The following is a 14,746-nucleotide window of genomic DNA, read 5'->3' as shown; positions in this document are numbered from 1 at the left end:
TGAAGCATGGATCGGAACCCCACGAAAGCACTACAGAGTGCTTCCGTGGTGTATCTGTCCGTGCCTCCGCACCGCAAAAAAAATAAATAGAACTTGCGCTATTTTTTTGGCGGTGCGGACGGATCATAGACGCATTCAAGTTGAATGGGTCTCAATCTGTCCTGGCCGCTGCACGGATGTTGCCCGTGCATTGAGGGCCGCAAATTGCGGTCCCCAATGCACGGAACGGAACCACAACGGCTGTGTGAACAAGCCCTTACCAGCACTCTGTAGTGGTTGCTGCTGATTGTACAGGCTTATTGCGGACAAGAATAGGACACCTTTTTTTTGCGGGGCCGCAGAACGGAACGGAAATTAATGGGTCCGCACCCGTTCCGCATAATTGCAGAACGGATGTTGTAAACCATGCACCACTACAGAAACTGAGTGATAACCCCTGACAGAATTGAACTGGTCATACTAGTTGTCACCTGGCTTTTCAATTCCAAAACGAAACTTTTAATAATTTGGCAGATGAGGACAAGTCAAGAATTAATTTAGAGGATTAAGGGAACGTTCACACAAAACAGAAGCAATCTGATAGGAAGCAGAAAAAAAAATAAAAAAATAAAATCTGTTGTAGCAAAATATTGTTATGGATCATAAAACCACATGGGATTTTCAACATAATGGGATTTGAAGCATTGTCCCATCTCGCTGTGGAAACAGGTGGCTGGACTTGCGGAAACTTTCAAGCAGGCCAGTGATCTGCTCTTTCCATTGCAGTGAATGGCAGCTACGTAACCAGACTAGCAGAACAAGCTACGCTGCTTCTACACTGCGTGCAGAATTATTAGGCAAATGAGTATTTTGACCACATCATCCTCTTTATGCATGTTGTCTTACTCCAAGCTGTATAGGCTCGAAAGCCTACTACCAATTAAGCATATTAGGTGATGTGCATCTCTGTAATGAGAAGAGGTGTGGTCTAATGACATCAACACCCTATATCAGGTGTGCATAATTATTAGGCAACTTCCTTTCCTTTGGCAAAATGGGTCAAAAGAAGGACTTGACAGGCTCAGAAAAGTCAAAAATAGTGAGATATCTTGCAGAGGGATGCAGCACTCTTAAAATTGCAAAGCTTCTGAAGCGTGATCATCGAACAATCAAGCGTTTCACTCAAAATAGTCAACAGGGTCGCAAGAAGCGTGTGGAAAAACCAAGGCGCAAAATAACTGCCCATGAACTGAGAAAAGTCAAGCGTGCAGCTGCCAAGATGCCACTTGCCACCAGTTTGGCCATATTTCAGAGCTGCAACATCACTGGAGTGCCCAAAAGCACAAGGTGTGCAATACTCAGAGACATGGCCATGGTAAGAAAGGCTGAAAGACGACCACCACTGAACAACACACACAAGCTGAAACGTCAAGACTGGGCCAAGAAATATCTCAAGACTGATTTTTCTAAGGTTTTATGGACTGATGAAATGAGAGTGAGTCTTGATGGGCCAGATGGATGGGCCCGTGGCTGGATTGGTAAAGGGCAGAGAGCTCCAGTCCGACTCAGACGCCAGCAAGGTGGAGGTGGAGTACTGGTTTGGGCTGGTATCATCAAAGATAAGCTTGTGGGGCCTTTTCGGGTTGAGGATGGAGTCAAGCTCAACTCCCAGTCCTACTGCCAGTTTCTGGAAGACACCTTCTTCAAGCAGTGGTACAGGAAGAAGTCTGCATCCTTCAAGAAAAACATGATTTTTATGCAGGACAATGCTCCATCACACACGTCCAAGTACTCCACAGCGTGGCTGGCAAGAAAGGGTATAAAAGAAGAAAATCTAATGACATGGCCTCCTTGTTCACCTGATCTGAACCCCATTGAGAACCTGTGGTCCATCATCAAATGTGAGATTTACAAGGAGGGAAAACAGTACACCTCTCTGAACAGTGTCTGGGAGGCTGTGGTTGCTGCTGCACGCAATGTTGATGGTGAACAGATCAAAACACTGACAGAATCCATGGATGGCAGGCTTTTGAGTGTGCTTGCAAAGAAAGGTGGCTATATTGGTCACTGATTTGTTTTTGTTTTGTTTTTGAATGTCAGAAATGTATATTTGTGAATGTTGAGATGTTATATTGGTTTCACTGGTAAAAATAAATAATTGAAATGGGTATATATTTGTTTTTTGTTAAGTTGCCTAATAATTATGCACAGTAATAGTCACCTGCACACACAGATATCCCCCTAAAATAGCTAAAACTAAAAACAAACTAAAAACTACTTCCAAAAATATTCAGCTTTGATATTAATGAGTTTTTTGGGTTCATTGAGAACATGGTTGTTGTTCAATAATAAAATTAATCCTCAATAATACAACTTGCCTAATAATTCTGCACTCCCTGTATAACTCCCGAGCTATGAAAACAGCGTTTTGTGTAGCTCCCTTCACTGCAATGCTACACAAACAGCAAAGCGCTGGCCCGCTCAGCAGTGTCCATAAGCCCCACCACCTGGTTCCGGCACCGAGTCCCATCTCACAGTAGAAATGGCGAGATGGGACAACCCTTTTAATTGGGAAAAAAAACATGGTAAATCTGATTCCAGATTTTCTGGAAAAAAAAGCGGACAAACAAAGAACTGTGTCAGATAGAGTTCACAAAATGCAGCTGAGAAACTGGAAACCATAAATAAAATACACTTCCATATTAGTGACATTAGGAAAGAAAGTTATTATCAGTTGAGCGTGATAATCAGAAACTGAAAAACTGGCTTTGCAGAGACGCCACGTAAATAGCAAGATTAGGTTATCCAATAAGTCTGTGTTGGCCCAGTAAATTAAAGGGACAGCATGTCAAACAAGTCAAACCATGAAAAGTTTTGAGAAGATTAGTTTTCTTGTAAATTTTTGTTTTATTAACAAATATAATAGCAAAATAATACAAGTTTAACAAAAAATATAAAATGAGATAACATCACCATTATACATGGAAGTTTGTATATATTATAACCTGTTGAGAAGATTAGTTTTCTAAATTTTGTGTTTTTTAAGGTGAGTCAAAATGTATTGTCTTATTGTTTGATGTCTCCATGCTCCAGTTTTTTTTTTTTATTGTTCCAGTTATTGTCTATGGTTACATGGACAACCATGTAGATGAAGTATTTGCCTGGCAGATAGTGAATTCACTCTTCCTTTAAATCATAATTGCCAACTCCCCCAGAACATATACAGGATCCCGTAGGGAGACCACCCAAACTCCTGGAAGAGTTGGCAAATCTGCTAGACCACGGGTGTCAAACACAAGGCCCGCGGGCCGAATCCGGCCCGCCAGACCTCGTCATGTGGCCCGCGCAGCCGCCGCCGGCCGCCAGCCTTCACCTCTTTATTCTCGCTTTTTTTTTTTTTTTTTTACACAAGAAAGCCGCCTCTTCAGCGCATGCGCGGCAGCCTACAAGCCAGAGAACATCTGCCCTCTAGCGTCGCTGGCCGTTCTACACAGGAAATAATTGTACCGTATATCCTAATTGCTTGTGTAGAATGCAGGCCGGGCGGGCGGCAGCGTAACGCCCTGATATCACGTGCCTGCACCGCCTCCTTTATGAATGAAGCAGGCGGCGCAGGCAAGTGACGTCAGTGAGTGACGCGCCGGCTGCCCGTCCTGCCTGCCGGCATTATACACAAGCAATTAAGATATACGGTACAATTAGGAGTGAGGGGGGCATGTTTAATAACTTTTAATTCAATAATACATTTTATATTTGTATACTGGGGGGGGGGTGTTTACATGGAATCTGTGGATGGCACAGTTAAGGGGTGGGGGTCTGTGGATGGCACTGTTATGGGGTGGGGGGTCTGTGGATGGCACTGGTATGGGGTGGGGGGGTCTGTGGATGGCACATATATAACACTGCCATCCACAGATCCCCCCCCCTGTAACAGTGCCAGCCACAGATCCCCCCCCCTGTAACAGTGTCCGTCATCCACAGATCCCCCCATAACAGTGTCCGTCATCCACAGTTCCCCCCATAACAGTGTCCGTCATCCACAGATCCCCCCATAACAGTGTCCGTCATCCACAGATCCCCCCATAACAGTGTCCGTCATCCACAGATCCCCCATAACAGTGTCCGTCATCCACAGATCCCCCCATAACAGTGTCCGTCATCCAAAGATCCCCCCATAACAGTGTCCGTCATCCACAGATCCCCCCATAACAGTGTCCGTCATCCACAGATCCCCCCATAACAGTGTCCGTCATCCACAGATCCCCCCATAACAGTGTCCGTCATCCACAGATCCCCCATAACAGTGTCCGTCATCCACAGATCCCCCCATAACAGTGTCCGTCATCCACAGATCCCCCATAACAGTGTCCGTCATCCACAGATCCCCCCATAACAGTGTCCGTCATCCACAGATCCCCCTATAACAGTGTCCGTCATCCACAGATCCCCCCCATAACAGTGTCCGTCATCCACAGATCCCCCCCATAACAGTGTCCGTCATCCACAGATCCCCCCCATAACAGTGTCCGTCATCCACAGATCCCCCCATAACAGTGTCCGTCATCCACAGATCCCCCCATAACAGTGTCCGTCATCCACAGATCCCCCCATAACAGTGTCCGTCATCCACAGATCCCCCCCATAAGTGTCCGTCATCCACAGATCCCCCCCATAACAGTGTCCGTCATCCACAGATCCCCCCCATAACAGTGTCCGTCATCCACAGATCCCCCCCATAACAGTGTCCGTCATCCACAGATCCCCCTATAACAGTGTCCGTCATCCACAGATCCCCCTATAACAGTGTCCGTCATCCACAGATCCCCCCCATAACAGTGTCCGTCATCCACAGATCCCCCCCATAACAGTGTCCGTCATCCACAGATCCCCCCATAACAGTGTCCGTCATCCACAGATCCCCCCATAACAGTGTCCGTCATCCACAGATCCCCCCATAACAGTGTCCGTCATCCACAGATCCCCCCCATAAGTGTCCGTCATCCACAGATCCCCCCATAACAGTGTCCGTCATCCACAGATCCCCCCATAACAGTGTCCGTCATCCACAGATTCCCCCCCATAACAGTGTCCGTCATCCACAGATCCCCCCCATAACAGTGTCCGTCATCCACAGATCCCCCCCATAACAGTGTCCGTCATCCACAGATCCCCCCCATAACAGTGTCCGTCATCCACAGATCCCCCCATAACAGTGTCCGTCATCCACAGATCCCCCTATAACAGTGTCCGTCATCCACAGATCCCCCCCATAACAGTGTCCGTCATCCACAGATCCCCCCCATAACAGTGTCCGTCATCCACAGATCCCCCCATAACAGTGTCCGTCATCCACAGATCCCCCCATAACAGTGTCCGTCATCCACAGATCCCCCCATAACAGTGTCCGTCATCCACAGATCCCCCCCATAAGTGTCCGTCATCCACAGATCCCCCCATAACAGTGTTCGTCATCCACAGATCCCCCCCATAACAGTGTCCGTCATCCACAGATCCCCCCCATAACAGTGTCCGTCATCCACAGATCCCCCCATAACAGTGTCCGTCATCCACAGATCCCCCCCATAACAGTGTCCGTCATCCACAGATCCCCCCCATAACAGTGTCCGTCATCCACAGATCCCCCCATAACAGTGTCCGTCATCCACAGATCCCCCTATAACAGTGTCCGTCATCCACAGATCCCCCCCATAACAGTGTCCGTCATCCACAGATCCCCCCCATAACAGTGTCCGTCATCCACAGATCCCCCCCATAACAGTGTCCGTCATCCACAGATCCCCCCATAACAGTGTCCGTCATCCACAGATCCCCCCATAACAGTGTCCGTCATCCACAGATCCCCCCATAACAGTGTCCGTCATCCACAGATCCCCCCCATAAGTGTCCGTCATCCACAGATCCCCCCCATAACAGTGTCCGTCATCCACAGATCCCCCCCATAACAGTGTCCGTCATCCACAGATCCCCCCCATAACAGTGTCCGTCATCCACAGATCCCCCTATAACAGTGTCCGTCATCCACAGATCCCCCTATAACAGTGTCCGTCATCCACAGATCCCCCCCATAACAGTGTCCGTCATCCACAGATCCCCCCCATAACAGTGTCCGTCATCCACAGATCCCCCCATAACAGTGTCCGTCATCCACAGATCCCCCCATAACAGTGTCCGTCATCCACAGATCCCCCCATAAGTGTCCGTCATCCACAGATCCCCCCATAACAGTGTCCGTCATCCACAGATCCCCCCCATAACAGTGTCCGTCATCCACAGATCCCCCCATAACAGTGTCCGTCATCCACAGATCCCCCCCATAACAGTGTCCGTCATCCACAGATCCCCCCATAACAGTGTCCGTCATCCACAGATCCCCCCATAACAGTGTCCGTCATCCACAGATTCCCCCCCATAACAGTGTCCGTCATCCACAGATCCCCCCCATAACAGTGTCCGTCATCCACAGATCCCCCCCATAACAGTGTCCGTCATCCACAGATCCCCCCCATAACAGTGTCCGTCATCCACAGATCCCCCCATAACAGTGTCCGTCATCCACAGATCCCCCTATAACAGTGTCCGTCATCCACAGATCCCCCCCATAACAGTGTCCGTCATCCACAGATCCCCCCATAACAGTGTCCGTCATCCACAGATCCCCCCATAACAGTGTCCGTCATCCACAGATCCCCACATAACAGTGTCCGTCATCCACAGATCCCCCCATAACAGTGTCCGTCATCCACAGATCCCCCCCATAAGTGTCCGTCATCCACAGATCCCCCCATAACGGTGTACGTCATCCACAGATCCCCCCCATAACAGTGTCCGTCATCCACAGATCCCCCCATAACAGTGTCCGTCATCCACAGATCCCCCCCATAACAGTGTCCGTCATCCACAGATCCCCCCATAACAGTGTCCGTCATCCACAGATCCCCCCATAACAGTGTCCGTCATCCACAGATTCCCCCCCATAACAGTTTCCGTCATCCACAGATCCCCCCATAACAGTGTCCGTCATCCACAGATCCCCCCATAACAGTGTCCGTCATCCACAGATCCCCCCCATAACAGTGTCCGTCATCCACAGATCCCCCCATAACAGTGTCCGTCATCCACAGATCCCCCCATAACAGTGTCCGTCATCCACAGATCCCCCCCATAACAGTGTCCGTCATCCACAGATCCCCCCCATAACAGTGTCCGTCATCCACAGATCCCCCCCATAACAGTGTCCGTCATCCACAGATCCCCCCATAACAGTGTCCGTCATCCACAGATTCCCCCCCATAACAGTGTCCGTCATCCACAGATCCCCCCATAACAGTGTCCGTCATCCACAGATCCCCCCCATAACAGTGTCCGTCATCCACAGATCCCCCCATAACAGTGTCCGTCATCCACAGATCCCCCCATAACAGTGTCCGTCATCCACAGATCCCCCCCATAACAGTGTCCGTCATCCACAGATCCCCCCCATAACAGTGTCCGTCATCCACAGATCCCCCCCATAACAGTGTCCGTCATCCACAGATCCCCCCATAACAGTGTCCGTCATCCACAGATTCCCCCCCATAACAGTGTCCGTCATCCACAGATCCCCCCATAACAGTGTCCGTCATCCACAGATCCCCCCATAACAGTGTCCGTCATCCACAGATCCCCCCCATAACAGTGTCCGTCATCCACAGATCCCCCCATAACAGTGTCCGTCATCCACAGATCCCCCCATAACAGTGTCCGTCATCCACAGATCCCCCCATAACAGTGTCCGTCATCCACAGATCCCCCCCATAACAGTGTCCGTCATCCACAGATCCCCCCCATAACAGTGTCCGTCATCCACAGATCCCCCCCATAACAGTGTCCGTCATCCACAGATGTTTAAAAAAAAAAAATTACTGTCTTACCAAAAATCATTTTTTAATAAATTGTACATTTGAATATCTACTTGCCATTATTCTGACCATGTTTCTGCTTTCAGAGCTAGTTATTACTAACATTATTACAAAAAACAGTAATAATTGAATGCAGTGACAATAATTTATGATAATAAAGAGTAGACACATAGTCCTACAGATACAACCGGCCCTTTGAGGGTGACCAAACTGCTGATGCGGCCCCCGATGAATTTGAGTTTGACACCCCTGTGCTAGAGACTTCATAAGCCTCTTGGAAAGCAGCGCCCAACGTAGGTTTACTATGCATTGTGTCGGGATGCTGCTTTTGCCTCAGTGTTTGAACACACATTCAGGGGGTGGCACTGCGGCCGTGCAAAGTGGCTTGACCAACAAAAAGGGGACGTGTTTATGGGTAAATCATTTCTTCCGTTCTTCCTCCCAGAGTCCACTTTCAGAACTTTTGCTATAAATGTGCCTACTGTGTCTTACTGCTGTTTTCTGTAATCAAAAATGGCACAAATATAATACCAGATGTACCCCAAATGCTCTAATATACCACGTTAATGGATGAGAATTTGAAGAAGGCCCATGTGAATATTATATCTGATCTGAATTGGAGTTAGCTGTCCAGGGGCGGACTGACAACTCATGGGGCCCCCGGACAATAGGATATTATGGAGCCCCTGTGTCCACACCCACACACAGCCCCACCCACATATCGCGCCGCCCACATCACCTACACTTGGTACAGAATTTCTCTTCACTATGTTCAAAACAAGTGTTTACTCATTTTAAATAAATCACGCCCTCCACAACACAAGTGTATCTCAGACTCAGCGTATCGCATAGCCCCACAGCAAGTACATCACAGATCACCTCGGCAATAAAATGCATAGAAAAGTGCAGTGTGTGAGTATCGCAATCTCTACAGCAATATAAGTCACAGGAATGTGCAGTGTGTGAGTGTATTACAGATCACCTCAGCAATACAATGCACAGGAATATGCAATGTGTGAGTATATCATAGCCAACCCACTGCTTTCCCATAGGGAAGCATTGGGAGGCTATTGCTCATGCGTGGCTTCATAGAGATGCTTTGAATCAATGCATTTCTATGAGGAGTGTTTAGTGTGAAGGCCAGTGTTGCACGTTGTACAACACTGGACTAGGAAGCCCCTCTAGAGGCCGCCTGATGAGTGGTCACTACAGGTGTTCCTTGGCAGTAATGTAAATTCTGACTTTTTTTCTGAAAAGGCAGTGTTTACATTAAAAAGCATAGAGACATTTTATAGCCACCAGAACTACTACGTTTAGGCCTCTTTCACACTTGCGTTGTCCGGATCCGGCGTGTACTCCACTTGCCGGAATTACACTCCGGATCCGGAAAAACGCAAGTGTACTGAAAGCATTTGAAGACGGAACCGTCTTCCAAATGCGTTCAGTGTTACTATGGCACCCAGGACGCTATTAAAGTCCTGGCTGCCATAGTAGGAGCGGGGAGCGGGGGAGCAGTATACTTACCGTCCGTGCGGCTCCCCGGGCGCTCCAGAATGACGTCAGAGCGCCCCATGCGCATGGATGACGTGATCCATGTGATCACATGATCCATGAGCTTGGGGCGCCCTGACGTCACTCTGGAGCGCCCGGGGAGCCGCACGGACGGTAAGTACACTGCTCCCCGCTCCCCACTACACTTTACCATGGCTGCCAGGACTTTAGCGTCCCGGGAGCCATGGTAACCACTCTGAAAAAGCTAAATGTCGGATGCGGCAATGCGCCGAAACGACGTTTAGCTTAAGGCCGGATCCGGATCAATGCCTTTCAATGGGCATTAATTCCGGATCCGGCCTTGCGGCAAGTGTTCCGGATTTTTGGCCGGAGCAAAAAGCGCAGCATGCTGCGGTATTTTCTCCGGCCAAAAAACGTTCCGTTCCAGAACTGAAGACATCCTGATGCATCCTGAACGGATTTCTCTCCATTCAGAATGCATTAGGATAATCCTGATCAGGATTCTTCCGGCATAGAGCCCCGACGACGGAACTCTATGCCGGAAGACAATAACGCAGGTGTGAAAGAGCCCTTAGCTGTTGTGGTTCTGGGGACTATAGTGTCCCGCAATATAGAGAAGAAAAATAATCAGCACAAAAGTATCAAATAAAATGGCTGTATCATTATTCTAAAAATTAAAAAAGCACAACTTCTGACACAAATATATAGTATTTTGCAGATTACTTTTTTTTATTTTTTTTTATGTGCAGATAGTACTGTACCCCTCCATCCACCCCTTCCTCCCCCTTCTCTATCCCCCCACCCCCTTCTACAACCACCCAGAACTCTTACTCACATAAAACAAGTAATATATAGAATGTAGCTTACAGTGAATGACTGTAAATACTTACAGTTCTGAAGACTCCAGCAGGCTCAGGATCCGTGCTCTGGGCAGTGGGCAGCTGGGCTCAGGGCTGAAAGTGGGCACCGCTCTGCAGTTCAGGAAGGAGACCTATAAGACGCACCTAGGTGGTCTGACACCTCAGATCAGACCACCAATCAGACCCCCAATGTTAACCACCTCAGCCCCCCTAGCTTAAACACCCTTAATGACCAGGCCACTTTTTACACTTCTGCACTACACTACTTTCACCGTTTATTGCTCGGTCATGCAACTTACCACCCAAATTAATTTTACCTCCTTTTCTTCTCACTAATAGAGCTTTCATTTGGTGGTATTTCATTGCTTCTGACATTTTTACTTTTTTTGTTATTAATCGAAATTTAACGAAATTTTTGCAAAAAAATGACATTTTTCACTTTCAGTTGTAATTTTTTTTTAAAAAAAACGACATCCATATATAAATTTTTCTCTAAATGTATTGTTCTACATGTCTTTGATAAAAAAAAATGTTTGGGTAAAAAAAAAAATGGTTTGGGTAAAAGTTATAGCGTTTACAAACTATGGTACAAAAATGTGAATTTCCGCTTTTTGAAGCAGCTCTGACTTTCTGAGCACCTGTCATGTTTCCTGAGGTTCTACAATGCCCAGACAGTACAAACACCCCACAAATGACCCCATTTCGGAAAGTAGACACCCTAAGGTATTCGCTGATAGGCATAGTGAGTTCATAGAACTTTTTATTTTTTGTCACAAGTTAGCGGAAAATGATGATTTTTTATTTATTTATTTTTTATTTATTTTTTTCCTTACAAAGTCTCATATTGCACTAACTTGTGACAAAAAATAAAAACGTCCATGAACTCACTATGCCCATCACGAAATACCTTGGGGTGTCTTCTTTCCAAAATGGGGACACTTGTGGGGTAGTTATACTGCCCTGGCAATTTAGGGGCCCTAATGTGTGGGAAGTATTTTGAAATCAAAATGTGTAAAAAATGACCTGTGAAATCCTAAAGGTGCTCTTTGGAATGTGGGCCCCTTTGCCCACCTAGGCTGCAAAAAAGTGTCACACATCTGGTATCGCCGTACTCAGGAGAAGTTGGGCAATGTGTTTTGAGGTGTCATTTTACATATACCCATGCTGGGTGAGAGAAATATCTCGGCAAAAGACAACTTTTCCCATTTTTTTTTATACAAAGTTGGCATTTGACCAAGATATTTCTCTCACCCAGCATGGGTATATGTAAAATGACACCCCAAAACACATTGCCCAACTTCTCCTGAGTACGGCGATACCACATGTGTTACACTTTTTTGCAGCCTAGGTGGGCAAAGGGGCCTACATTCCAAAGAGCACCTTTAGGATTTCACAGGTCATTTTTTACACATTTTGATTTCAAACTACTTACCACACATTAGGGCCCCTAGAATGCCAGGGCAGTATAACTACCCCACAAGTGACCCCATTTTGGAAATAAGACACCCCAAGGTATTTCGTGATGGGCATAGTGAGTTCATGGAAGTTATTATTTTTTGTCACAAGTTAGTGGAATATGAGACTTTGTAAGAAAAAATAAATAAAAATAAATCATCATTTTCCGCTAACTTGTGACAAAAAATAAAAAATTCTAGGAACTCGCCATGCCCCTCACGGAATACCTTGGGTTGTCTTCTTTCCAAAATGGGGTCATTTGTGGGGTAGTTATACTGCCCTGGCAATTTAGGGGACCTAATGTGTGGGAAGTATTTTGAAATCAAAATGTGTAAAAAATGACCTGTGAAATCCTAAAGGTGCTCTTTGGAATGTGGGCCCCTTTTTTTTTTTTTGGCACAAGTTAGCGGAAATTGATTTTTATTTTTTTTTTCTCACAAAGTCTCCCTTTCCGCTAACTTGGGACAAAAATTTCAATCTTTCATGGACTCAATTTATACTGCCCTGGCATTTTAGGGGCCCTAAAGCGTGAGAAGAAGTCTGGAATATAAATGTCTAAAGAAATTTACGCATTTGGATTCCGTGAGGGGTATGGTGAGTTCATGTGAGATTTTATTTTTTGACACAAGTTAGTGGAATATAAGACTTTGTAAGAAAAAAATAAATAAATAAAATTTCCGCTAACTTGGGCCAAAAAAATGTCTGAATGGAGCCTTACAGGGGGGTGATCAATGACAGGGGGGTGATCAGGGAGTCTATATGGGGTGATCACCCCCCTGTAAGGCTCCATTCAGATGTCCGTATGTGTTTTGCGGATCCGATCCATGTATCCGTGGATCTGTAAAAAGCATACGGACGTCTGAATGGAGCCTTACAGGGGGGTGATCAATGACAGGGGGTTGATCAGGGAGTCTATATGGGGTGATCACCCCCCTGTCATTGATCACCGCCCTGTAAGGCTCCATTCAGATGTCCGTATGTGTTTTGCGGATCCGATCCATGTATCCGTGGATCTGTAAAAAATATACGGACGTCTGAATGGAGCCTTACAGGGGGGTGATCAATGACAGGGGGGTGATCAGGGAGTCTATATGGGATGATCACCCCCCTGTCATTGATCACCCCCCTGTAAGGCTCCATTCAGATGTCCGTATGTGTTTTGCGGATCCGATCCATGTATCCGTGGATCCGTAAAAAACATACGGACGTCTGAATGGAGCCTTACAGGGGGGTGATCAATGACAGGGGGGTGATCAATGACAGGGGGGTGATCAGGGAGTCTATATGGGGTGATCAGGGGTTAATAAGGGGTTAATAAGTGACAGGGGGGGTGTAGTGTAGTGGTGTTTGGTGCTACTTATTACTGAGCTGCCTGGGTCCTCTGGTGGTCGATCCAAGCAAAAGGGACCACCAGAGGACCAGGTAGCAGGTATATTAGACGCTGTTATCAAAACAGCGTCTAATATACCTGTTAGGGGTTAAAAAAAATCGCATCTCCAGCCTGCCAGCAAACGATCGCCGCTGGCAGGCTGGAGATCCACTCGCTTACCTTCCGATCCTGTGAACGCGCGCGCCTGTGTGCGCGCGTTCACAGGAAATCTCGCGTCTCGCGAGATGACGCGTATATGCGTGACTGTGCCTGGAGCTGCCGCCTCCGGAACGCGATCCTGCGTAAGGCGGTCCGGAGGCGGTTAATCAGACCTCAGCTGACAGCCCCAATCAGACCCCCAATGTTAATAATACCCCAATAAGACCTCAAATTAGACCCCCAATCAGATCTCAGCTCAGACCCCAATGTAAATGACCCCCAATCAGACCTCAGATGAGAGCCCCATGCCTCTCATCACCCCCATGCCTCTCATTAGCCCCCATAATCATCCCTTATGCCTCTCAGCCCCCATTATCAGCCCTTATGCCTCTCATCGGCCCCCATTATCATCCCTTATGCCTCTCATCAGCCCCCATTAATCCTCTCAGCCCCCATTATCAGCCCCTTATGCCTCTCATCGGCCCCCATTATCAGCCCTTGTGCCTCTCATCAGCCCCCATTATTCCTCTCAGCCCCCATTATGCCGCTCTCCGCCCCATTATGCCTCAGCCCCCATTATGCCTCGCAGCCCCTTTATGCCTCTCAACCAGCCCCCATTATGCCTCTCAGCCCCCATTATGCCTCTCAGGCCCCCATTATGCCTCAGCCCCCATTTTGCCTCTCAACCAGCCCCCATTATGCCTCTCAGGCCCCCCATTATGCTTCAGCCCCCATTTTGCCTCTCAACCAGCCCCCATTATGCCTCCCAGCCAGCCCCCATTATGCCTCTCAGCCCCTATTATGCCTCTCAGCCCCCATTATGCGCCTCTCAGCCCCCATTATGCCTCTCAGGCCCCCCATTATGCCTCAGCCCCCATTATACCTCTCAGCCAGCCCCCATTATGCCTCTCAGCCCCCATTATGCCTCTCAGCCCCCATTATGCCTCTTTCAGCCCCCATTATGCCTCTCAGGCCCCCCATTATGCCTCAGCCCCTATTATGCCTCTCAACCAGCCCCGATTATGCCTCTCAGCCAGCCCTCATTATGCCTCTCAGCCAGCCCCCATTATGCCTCTCAGCCCCCAATTTTGCCTCTCAGGCCCCCATTATGCCTCTCATCCAGCCCCCATTATGCCTCAGCCCCCATTATGCCTCTCAACCAGCCCCCATTATGCCTCTCAGCCAGCCCCCATTATGCCTCTCAGCCCCCATTATGCCTCTCAGGCCCCCATTATGCCTCTCATCCAGCCCCCATTATGCCTCAGCCCCCATTATGCCTCTCAACCAGCCCCCATTATTCCTCTCAGCCAGCCCCCATTATGCCTCTCAGCCAGCCCCCATTATGCCTCTCAGCCAGCCCCCATTATGCCTCTCAGCCCCCATTATGCCTCTCAGCCCCCATTATGCTTCTCATTCCCTATTATGCCTCTCAGCCAGCCCCCATTATGCCTCTCAGCCCCCATTATGCCTCTCAGCCCCCATTATGCCTCTCA

This window comes from Bufo bufo, chromosome 1 (genome assembly GCF_905171765.1).
Source record: "Bufo bufo chromosome 1, aBufBuf1.1, whole genome shotgun sequence".
Taxonomy (NCBI): domain Eukaryota; kingdom Metazoa; phylum Chordata; class Amphibia; order Anura; family Bufonidae; genus Bufo; species Bufo bufo.
The sequence above is the reverse complement of the archived record's forward strand: the minus strand, read 5'-3'. Positions refer to the sequence as shown.